Here is a 12,063-nt window from a genome sequence, read left to right as displayed (position 1 = left end):
CGGTACCAAAAGATTGGGATTATTCCCTGCATATTTTCAGACCACAAGGCTTTGAAACTAGAACTCCATCACAAGAGGAAAGTCAGAAAGAACTCAAATACATGGAGGCTAAAGAGCATCCTACTAAAGAATGAATGGGTCAACCAGGAAATTAAAGAAGAATTAAAAAAATTCATGGAAACCAATGAAAATGAAAACACAACGGTTCAAAATCTTTGCGATATAGCAAAGGCAGTCCTGAGAGGAAAGTATATAGCAATACAAGCCTTTCTCAAGAAACAAGAAAGGTCTCAAATACACAACCTACCCCTACACCTAAAGGAGCTGGAGAAAGAACAGCAAATAAAGCCTAAACCCAGCAGGAGAAGAGAAATAATAAAGATCAGAGCAGAAATCAATGAAATAGAAACCAAAAGAACAGTAGAACAGATCAACGAAACTAGGAGCTGGTTCTTTGAAAGAATTAACAAGATTGATAAACCCCTGGCCAGATTTATCAAAAAGAAGAGAGAGATGACCCAAATCAACAAAATCATGAATGAAAGAGGAGAGATCACAACCACCACCAAAGAAATACAAACAATTATAAAAACATATTATGAGCAACTCTATGCCAGCAAATTAGATAACCTGGAAGAAATGGGTGCATTCCTAGAGATGTATCAACTACCAAAATTGAACCAGGTAGAAATAGAAACCCTGAACAGACCTATAACCAGTAAGGAAATTGAAGCAGTCATCAAAAATCTCCCAACAAACAAAAGCCCAGGGCCAGATGGCTTCCCAGGGGAATTCTATCAGACATTTAAAGAAGAATTAATACCTATTCTCCTGAAACTGTTCCAAAAAATAGAAATGGAAGGAAAACTTCCAAACTCGTTTTATGAGGCCACCATTACCTTGATCCCCAAACCAGACAAAGACCCCATCAAAAAGGAGAATTACAGACCAATATCCTTGATGAACATGGATGCAAAAATTCTCACCAAAATACTAGCCAATAGGATCCAACAGTACATTAAAGGATTATTCACCATGACCAAGTGGGATGTATCCCTGGGCTGCAAGGCTGGTTCAACATCCGCAAATCAATCAATGTGATACAATACATTAAGAAAAGAAGGAACAAGAATCATATGATCCTCTCAATAGATGCAGAAAAAGCATTTGACAAAGTACAGCATCCTTTCTTGATCAAAACTCTTCAGAGTATAGGGATAGAGGGTACATACCTCAATATCAGAAAAGCCATCTATGAAAAACCTACAGCGAATATCATTCTCAATGGGGAAAAGCTGAGAGCCTTTCCCCTAAGGTCAGGAACACGGCAGGGATGTCCACTCTCACCACTGCTATTCAACATAGTATTAGAAGTCCTAGCCACAGCAATCAGACAACAAAAAGAAATCAAAGGCATCCGAATCAGCAAAGAAGAAGTCAAATCTCACTCTTTGCAGATGATATGATACTGTATGTGGAAAACCCAAAAGACTCCACCCCAAAACTGCTAGAACTCATACAGGAATTCAGTAAAGTAGCAGGATATAAAGTCAATGCACAGAAATCAGTGGCATTCCTATACACCAACAACAAGACAGAAGAGAGACAAATCAAGGAGTCGATCCCATTTACAATTGCACCCAAAACCATAAGATACCTAGGAATAAATTTAACCAAAGAGGCAAAGGATCTGTACGCAGAAAACTATAAAATACTCATGAAAGAAATTGAAGAAGACACAAAGAAATGGAAAAACGTTCCATGCTCATGGATTGGAAGAACAAACATTGTGAAGATGTCAATGCTACCTAGAGCAATCTACACATTCAAAGCAATCCCCATCAAAAAACCATCCACTTTTTTCAAAGAAATGGAACAAATAATCCTAAAATTTGTATGGAACCAGAAGAGACCCCGATAGCCAGAGGAATCTTGAAAAAGAAAAGCAAAGCTGGCGGCATCACAATTCCAGACTTCCAGCTCTATTACAAAGCTGTCCTCATCAAGACAGTATGGTACTGGCACAAAAACAGACACATCGATCAATGGAACAGAATAGAGAGCCCAGAAATGGAACCTCAACTCTATGGTCAACTAATCTTTGACAAAGCAGGAAAGAATGTCCAATGGCAAAAAGACAGTCTCTTCAACAAATGGTGTTGGGAAAATTGGACAGCCACATGCAGAAGAAGGAAACTGGACCATTTCCTTACACCACACACAAAAATAGACTCCAAATGGTTGAAAGACCTAAATGTGAGACAGGAGTCGATCAAAATCCTAAAGGAGAACACAGGTAGCAACTTCTTCGACCTCAGCCGCAGCAACTTCTTCCTAGAAACATCGCCAAAGGCAAGGGAAGCCAGGGCAAAAATGAACTATTGGGATTTCATCAAGATAAAACGCTTTTGCACAGCAAAAGAAACAGTCCACAAAACCAAAAGACAACTGACAGAATGGGAGAAAATATTTGCAAATGACATATCAGATAAAGGGCTAGTATCCAAAATCTATAAAGAACTTATCAAACTCAACACCCAAAGAACAAAGAATCCAATCCAGAAATGGGCAGAAGACATGAACAGACATTTTTCCAAAGAAGACATCCAAATGGCCAACAGACACATGAAAAAGTGCTCAACATCACTCAGTATCAGGGAAATCCAAATCAAACCCTCAATGAGATACCACCTCATGCCAGTCAGAATGGCTAAAATTAACAAGTCAGGAAACGACAGATGTTGGCAGGGATGCAGAGAAAGGGGAACCCTCCTACACTGTTGGTGGGAATGCAAGCTGGTGCAACCACTCTGGAAAACAGTATGGAGGTTCCTCAAACAGCTGAAAATAGAGCTACCATATGATCCAGCAATTGCACTACTGGGTATTTACCCTAAAGATACAAATCTAGGGATCCAAAGGGGTACATGCACCCCAATGTTTATAGCAGCAATGTCCACAATAGCCAAACTGTGGAAGGAGCCAAGATGTCCATCGACAGATGAATGGATAAAGAAGAAGTGGTATATATACACAATGGAATATTATGCAGCCATCAAAAGAATGAGATCTTGCCATTTGCACTGGCGTGGATGGAACTGGAGGGTGTTATGCTGAGTGAAATAAGTCGATCAGAGAAAGACATGTATCATATGACCTCACTGATATGAGGAATTCTTAATCTCAGGAAACAAACTGAGTGTTGCTGGAGTGGTGGGGGGTGGGAGGGATGGGGTGGCTGGGTGATAGACATTGGGGAGGGTATGTGCTCTGGTGAGCACTGTGAATTGTGCAAGACTGTTGAATCACAGATCTGTACTTCTGAAACAAATAATGCAACATATTTTAAGAAAAAAGAAAAAGAAGAAGATAGCAGGAGGGGAAGAATGAAGGGGAGTAAGTCGGAGGGGGAGACAAACCATGAGAGACGATGGACTCTTAAAAACAAACTGAGGGTTCTAGAGGGGAGGGGGGTGGGGGGATGGGTCCGCCTGGTGATGGGTATTAAAGAGGGCACATTCTGTGTGAAGTACTGGGTGTTATGCACAAACAATGAATCATGGAACCCTACATCAAAAACTAATGATGTAATGTATGGTGATTAACATAATAATAAAAAAATTTTTTTAAAAAGTGCCTCTTGAGTTCCTAGTCAAGATGGTGGTCTTAAAACATGCTATGGTCTCTCCTTCCCACCTCAAATTCCTAGAAATTACAAAACAGCTTATTGAAACTTAGATGAGGATCCCTCAGCAATCCTAGATTCAAGGAAATTATTAGGAATCCCTGCAAATTATTGGGAGACAGTATCTAAACATAGAAGGAAAACAAAGTTCCAACATCCAGACAAATGGACTGGAACTCAACAGCTATAAATACAAAATGATTGCTAATTATGACAACAAAAGAATAACAACAGCATGAAATAAATTCTAGATGATGTCAGCATGATAGTCGGGATTTTTGGAAGGAAAAAAAAATTGAAAGAATTCCGTAGTTCTTTTCTTGGACAAGATAGAACGACATTGTAATTCTGAGCCATGTACATATATGTTAAAATATATATAAATCAGACATACATATATATGAAGTCTTTCAAAATACAAAATTTTATATTTTAAATATATGCAATTTATTGTATGTCAATGTTGAATAAAACTATTTTTAAAGGGGATTAAGTGTGTGCATTAAAAATTTAGAATGCCAAAGGAATTATCTAGCTTCCAAATCATTAAAGGGGAAGTAAATAAACACCTATGACAACACCAAACACAACAAGACAGTCAATTCCACAAAAAGCAAAAAAGGGGGTGGGGGGAAAGAGAAGAAAGCATAGTAAACATAAATTAATTCCTATGAAGCAAAATTCAAATCAAACATAACTATACTAAACTCAAAAGGCAAAGCAAAGATTTAAACTTACAAATAAGACAATTTTAAATAACTCATGTATTAAGGAATAAATTTAAAGACAAAGTAGAAACACAAAATATAACAATAATGAAAGTATAGCATATCAAAACCTGTGGGGTATGCCCAAGGAGATTCTCAGAGGGAATTTTCAGCAACAGGTATATTAATAGAAAATAAAAATATTAACCTGAAGAATTGATGTTATTAAATTGAAACAGTAATCAATATGATCTACCTCCTATCTCAATCTTCCATTAAAGATAAAAACAAAATAAACTCAAAGAAAATGCAACGGTGAAAGTTTAAATTAATAAGCTAAATTACATTAATAACTTAAACTAAATTAAAAGTTTAACATCAGAATGGATGTCACAGACAACTTTTGTAAGGCAAAAATAAAGTACCAATGAAATGAAATGGGGGTTTTTTTGTTTTGTTTTTTATTTTTATTTATTTTTTTTAAAGATTTTATTTATTTATTTGACAGAGAGAGACACAGCGAGAGAGGGAACACAAGCAGGGGGAGTGGGAGAGGGAGAGGCAGGCTTCCCGCTAAGCAGGGAGCCCAATGTGGGGCTCGATCCCAGGACCCTGGGATCATGACCTGAGCTGAAGGCAGACGCTCAACAACTGAGCCACCCAGGCACCCCTTGTTTTGTTTTTTAAGTAGGCTCCACACCCAGTGTGGCACCCAACGTAGGACTTGAACTCAGGACTCTGAGATAAAGAGTTGGATAGTCAACTGACTGAGCTACCCAGGCATCCCTGAAACAAGTTCTTTTAAAATAACCAAAGAGAGGGGCGCCTGGCTGGCTCAGTCGGTTAAGTGTCTGCCTCTGGCTCAGTGTCTGCCTTCATGATCTCAGGGTCCTAGCATTGAGCCCCATGTCAGATTCTCTGCTCAGCAGGGAGTCTACTTCTCCCTCTCCCTCAGCCCCTCCCCCCCACTCCATCTCTCTCTTTCTCTCTCTCTCAATAAATGAATAAAATCTTTAAAAAAAAAATAACCAAAGAGAGGTAGCATATAAGCACATGAAATGATGTTCAACATCATTAGCCACCAGAAAAACAAAAATTAAAATCACACTGTCACTACACAGTGGATAAAATAAAACTAGTGACAACAGTAAAAGCTGGTGAGGAGGAACTGTATCACTCACACATTGGTGGGAATTTAAAATCGTACAACCTCTCCAGAAAACAGTTTGGTAGTTTCTTATAAAACTAAACACACAGTTACCATAAGACCCAGCAATTGCACTCTTGGGCACTTATCCTACCAATATGAAAACGTATGTTCACACAAAAAGTTGTCAACAAGTGTTTATAGCAGCTTTATTCACAATTGCGAAAAACTGAAAACATCCCAGATGTCTATTTATATACATACCATTTAATACTGCTTAGCAACTAAAAGGAAAGAATTATTGATACACACAACAATTTGGGTGAATCTCCAGAAAATTATGCTGAGTGAAATGTCAAAGCCAAAAGGTTATATAGTTGTGTTTCCACTTATAGAACATTTTTGAAATGAAAAATCCTTACAAATAAGATATACTTTATGCTGGCTAATTGAACATGATAATAAAAAAAAGGAAAAAAAAAAAACACAAACAAATGGAAAGCAGATTAGTGACTGCCAGTGGGTAAAGATGGGGCAAGTGTGTGTATAGGGGGTTGGAGGATGGAGGTATGTGTACTTATAAAAGGGTACCGGGAGAGATGACCATGGTGATGGAACTCTTCAGTATCTTGACCACAGCACTGTAAACACAGATCTAGCCATATGATAAAACTGTATAGAATACAAACACAGACACAAAGAAGTACAAGCAAAATTGAGCAAAGTTGAGTAAGATCAGTGAACTGCATCAATGTCAGAATACTAGTTGTGATACTACACTGTAGCTTCGCAAAGGAGTACCACCATCAGGGAAGCCAAGTAAAGAGTATATGGGATCCCTTTGTATTATTTCTTACAACTTCATGTTAATCTACAATTATCTCAATTAAAAAAAATTAACAGAGATGAACTTTTGGCAAGTCTAATCTGAGACAAGGCACAAGTAAACATTAAAAAGAAGAAACACCTTAAAATAATATCATAAGGGAATATTACGAACAACTGTCAATGAATTTGAAACCTAGTTAAGCCCAAGTTTTCTAGGAAAAAATTACCTAAATCATCTCACAAAGAAGTTAAAAATCTGAATCGATCAATAAATACAGAAGAAATTGAAACAGTAATCAATATGATCTACCTCTCTCTATGACACCCAATTCCTCCATGCAGGAAAGTTACTATGACAGACCTGAGACTGCCATCATTAGGAAGGTCAGTTTGCAAGGCTGGCTCTTGGCTGGTTTCTGGGATCTCAACCAGTAAACACTTCCCTACATTGATATAAAACTTCCTCTAAATGAGGGGCTCGCCGTGCCTAAATTGTTTGTATGAAGAATATGGTTTATGCTAAAAACCTGCATTCTTTCTGGAAGTCTGGAATTTTGGTGCACATTATAAAAAGGGTGCTTATGTAACCAGCCCCCAATTTAAAAAAAAAAAAAAACAAACCCTGGGTGCTGAGTCTCCAGTGTTCCTCTTTGGCACAGTTCATATATGTTCATCTTGTTGCTGGGCAAATTAAGCATACCCCATGTGACCCCACTGGAAGAAGACCGTGGAAGCTAGCACCTGGTTTCCTCCAGACTTTGTCCGCATTCACTTTTGCCCTTTGTTGATTTTGCCTTACACCCTTTTGCTGTAATAAAGCTTAGCCATGAATAAAACTAAATACTGAATCTTGTGAGTCTTTCTAGCAAATCACCAAACTTGGGGGTGGTCTTAGAGAATCCTGACACATCCCTTCACTACCTAAAAAAAGGCAAAGGTCCAAATGACTTTTTGAGCAAGCTTAACCAAACCTTTAAGTAAATTAAAATTCATTTTATACAAGCTGCTCTCAAACATCCAAAAAGTTACCCTATGTATTTTAAAAGGCTAATAAAACTAAACATGGCTTATGGAAGAACAGACAATTTTAGAGTCTCATTGCAAAAGTCCTAAACAAGTTAGCAAATCAAACCTCGCCGTTTACTAAAAGAAAGAAACATCATGATCAGGTTGCTCGGGCCAAAAAACTTAACCTCTCTCTTCCTCTTATATCCTAAATGCAACTGAAAATCCTTAAAACTCTTGTTAGCTTTCCTTCAAAATAGAAGTAGATTTTTATCACCTCCACTACCATTCACCAAGTCTGTTCTGTCTCCATCATCTCCCTCCTGTTTCACCATGATGAGCTTTTCCACATCTCCCTCTTCTTCCCTTGCTCATCATTCCCATATGTCTGTTAGTCCAGAGTGAGCCTGCACAGCCACAAGGCAGGTCATGACACTCATCTGCCCAGAATCAGCAATGTCAGCCCATCTACAAACTCTCTCCTCACACCTGAGTCCCCTAACCTGCACTGCTATCTCTGTTTCACAATGCACTTATCTCTTCCTACTAAAATTACAATTTTTTCATTTATCATATTTATTGTTTATTTTATGCTTTCCATTATTAGAATGTAAGCTTCATGAACTAAGGAACTTTGGCGTGTTCACTGATGTAACACAGGTGCCTAGAACATTGCCTGTACATGTAGACACTTAATAGTTTTCTAATCAATGTATACCTGAGAACTGAAAAATAGTTGAGGGCATGTGATGTGATGAGCACTGGGTGTTATATGCAACTGATGAATTATTGAATACTACATCTGAAACTAACAATGTACTATATGTTGACTAATTTAATTTAAATTAAAAAAACAGAAAAAAGAAAAATAGTTCTACATAGAGAGAGAGATCAATGCAATTCACTACATTAATGTGTTACATATACATACGAACTTCTCAACAGATGCTGAAAATTTTTTACTTTAAAAAAGTCTCTTAGCAAATTATAGGTAGGAGAAAAATTCCCCTGCTCCATTAAAGAAAGAAATAGCAAACATCATGCTTTATTATGAAATGAGAGGCATTTCATTAAAATTAGAGAAAGGAAAAAACATTCTCACTTTCATAGCTACTATTACATATTTTACTGAGTATCCTAGAAATGTAGTAAAACAAAGAAAAAAGAGAAGGGGCTCGGGCCGCCATGGACGACAAGGCGTTCACCAAGGAGCTGGACCAGTGGGTCCAGCAGCTGAACGAGTGTAAACAGCTTAACGAGAACCAAGTGCAGACGCTGTGCAAAAAGGCTAAGGAAATTTTAACAAAAGAATCAAATGTGCAAGAGGTTTGTTGTCCTGTTACCCTGTGTGGAGATGTGCATAGTCAATTCCATGATCTTATGGAACTCTTTAGAATTGGTGGAAAATCACCAGATACAAACTATCTATTCACGGGCGACTATGTAGACAGAGGCTATTACTCAGTGGAGACTGTGACTCTTCTTGTGGCATTAAAGGTGCATTACCAGAACGCATTACAATATTGAGAGGAAACCACGAAAGCCGACATATTACCCAAGTATATGGCTTTTATGATGAATGTCTACAAAAGTATGGAAATGCCAATGTTTGGAAATATTTTACAGATCTATTGGATTACCTTCCACTTACAGCTTTAGTAGATGGACAGATATTCTGCCTCCCCGGTGGCCTCTCTCCATCCATAGATACACTGGATCATATAAGAGCTTTGGATCTTTACAAGAAGTTCCACATGAGGGCCCAATGTGTGATCTATTGTGGTCAGACCCAGATGATCGTGGTAGGTGGGGTATCTCACCACGTGGTGCTGGCTACACATTTGGATAGGACATTTCTGAAACATTTAACCATGCCAATGGTCTCACACTGGTTTCTCGAGCTCACCAACTTGTAACGGAGGGATACAACTGGTGTCATGATCAGAATGTGGTTACCATTTTCAGTGCACCCAATTACTGTTACTGTTGTGGGAACCAGCCTGCTATCATGGAATTAGATGACACTTTAAAATACTCCTTCCTTCAGTCTGACCCAGCACCTCATTGTGGAGAGCCTCATGTTACCCGGCACACCCCAGACTACTTCCTGTAAATTCCTCCTGGGAAAACCCTGCCTTTGTATGTGGAAGTATACCTGGCTTTTTAAAATATATATATTTAAAAACAAAACAAAAAAAGCAACAGTAATGTATGTGTTTCTGTAACAAATTGGGATCTGTCTTGGTATTAAATCATATCATGGATCAAAATGTGCCATATTAATGAGGAGCATTTAGCACAATTTGAGACTGAAATTTAGTACAACACTATATTCTAGATTGGTCAGTCTTAACAGTTTGCCTGCTGTATTTGTAGTAACCATTTTCCTGTGGACTGTTCAAGCAAAAAAGGTAACTAACTCCTTCATCTCCTTTTGCACTTATTTGGTAATTTTAGTTATAGTTAAACACTATGTTTAACTGGCATGGATTGATAGAGTTGGGGTTTTATTTTGAAGAAAAATTCACCAGCTAACTTCCACTTAATCCATTACCATTTATTTTATTGAAATGTATAGTTAAATTAACTGAAGAAAAGATTGTTGGGAGTATGTTATCATAACATTTAAAAAGGTTTCCCTTCATTTAAACTAAATTACTGTTTTATGTTGATCTGCATATTTCTGTATATGTGTCATGACAGTGCTTGCATCCTATTTGGTGTACTGAGCAAATAAACTTTCCATTTTAAACAAACAAAAAAAAAGCAAAGAAAAGAAAAAAGAAATAAAACATGTAGGCCAGGATGGAGGAGATAGTCATTAGGCAGGATTGTTACTTAATAGAAAACCAAATGGAATCAATTGTTGAAATACTAGAACTAAGTTCATAGTGTAACAAGATATAAAATCAACATGTAAGAATCAGTAATTCTCCTATACACCAGCAATGACCAATTAGACGGGTAATTTTAGAAAGAACATAAAAAAAAAGTATTCAGAGAAAAGACTGTGAAATGCTCCCAGGAATAAACCTAACAAGAAATACTCAAGATCTTTATGGAGACAACTGCAAAACGTCCCTCCTCCCTCTCCCCTCTGTCTCCCCCCTCCTTTCTCCCCTCTCCCTCAAACCACGCCCTCTGGGCTCTGTTGTTGAGCGAACACCTCAGGCTATCAATCTCCCACCTCAAAGATTTGCATCCGTGGTTCCACTTGAAAAGTAGCTCTTTTTTCAAGACAGACATGTGGCTCAATTCCTCTCCTGATTCAACTCTGTTCAAATGTTACCTTATCAGTGAAGATTTCACTAACCAGAGTGCACACGTGCACGCATGCGCACACATGCGCTTTTATTGTTCTTTCTCCCAATACCCTACTTTATTTTTCTTCTGGGCACTTACCACTATGCAACATATTATATATTTGAATCTTATTTGTTCTCTCTTTTCCTCCACTAAAATATAAGCTGCTTAAAAGTAGGCATATTTTAATCAATGTTATATCTCCAACACCTATAACAGTGCCCTAAAAATAGTATGTGTTGAAAAAATATTTGCTAAGTGAAGGACATACGAGAATACCTGAATAAACTGAGATATTTACGTGCATGGACGGAAAGGTTGATGCTGTAAGTAAGCTAATGATCTAGATTTAACCTACGAATCCAATGCAACTTTTAAATTTTTTTTTTTTTTTTTTTTGAGAGAGAGAGAGCAAGTGTGCTCACACAAAGGGAGAAGAAAAGGGAGAACCATGGAACGAAGATGCTCAGACACTCAACTGACTGAGCCACCCAGGCACCCCTAAATCCAATGCAATCTTAATCAAGAGTCCAGTAGAATGTTTTCATGGAACTTGACAAGATAATTTTGAAATCCATACAGAAGAGTCAATACTCAGGAATTGTGTCCTACCAGATATGAAAAGATATTACAAAGATGTACAAATTAATAAAACATGACATTGGTTCACAATTAGACATTCTGATCAATAAAACAGAATAAAAGAAGAACTGGGCCTATGGCATGTGAAAATTTTGTATATGAGAAAAATCAGCATTTCAAGTTGGTGAATAAAGGCTTTTAACTAGTTAACTTTTGAAAACTCAAGAAATTAAAGTGTTTTACATACTCCTCTGTTTCACAAGATATATATATATATATTTTTTAAGATTCCATTCATTTATTTGACAGAGAGAGCGAGAGAGCACAAGCAGGGGGAGCAGTAGAGGGAGAGGGAGAAGCACGCTCCCCGCCAAGCAGGGAGCCCGATGCGGGGCTCGATCCCTGGACTCTGAGATCATGACCCGAGCCGAAGGCAGATGCCCAAACATCTGAGCCACCCAGGCGCCCCAAGATATATATTTTTTAATTCATCACATTATATACCTGAAACTTACACAATATTATATGTCAATTATATCTCTATAAAGCTGGGTGGGGAAAGATACTGAAGAAAATATATATATATATATCACTAAAGATTACTTTTACCTAAGCCTGCCTACCTCTTAAGCTTCTTGTGAGGATTAAATGAGCTGATATATGTTAAAGAACAATAAAATCTATTTAAATGTCCCTAACACTAAGTCAATTTAGTATGAAGAATTATTTGACAATTTTATAATAACTGGAAAATTAATTGATGACAACAATCAAATCTTAATCTTATCTTTTAGTCCTTAAATGTG

The 12,063-nt window shown here is 37.5% G+C and overlaps 1 protein-coding gene and 1 pseudogene across 1 annotated transcript in view; one reads left to right on the top strand and one right to left on the bottom strand.

The window, feature by feature from the left end:
- Window positions 1–12,063, bottom strand: part of KCNH5 (potassium voltage-gated channel subfamily H member 5) — a 305,062-nt gene that overhangs the window by 154,503 nt on the left and 138,496 nt on the right. The window lies entirely within an intron of this gene.
- Window positions 8,547–9,618, top strand: LOC113909561 (annotated as a pseudogene).

This window comes from Zalophus californianus, chromosome 6, assembly GCF_009762305.2.
Source record: "Zalophus californianus isolate mZalCal1 chromosome 6, mZalCal1.pri.v2, whole genome shotgun sequence".
NCBI lineage: Eukaryota > Metazoa > Chordata > Mammalia > Carnivora > Otariidae > Zalophus > Zalophus californianus.
This window is presented reverse-complemented; position numbering and strand designations above follow the sequence as displayed.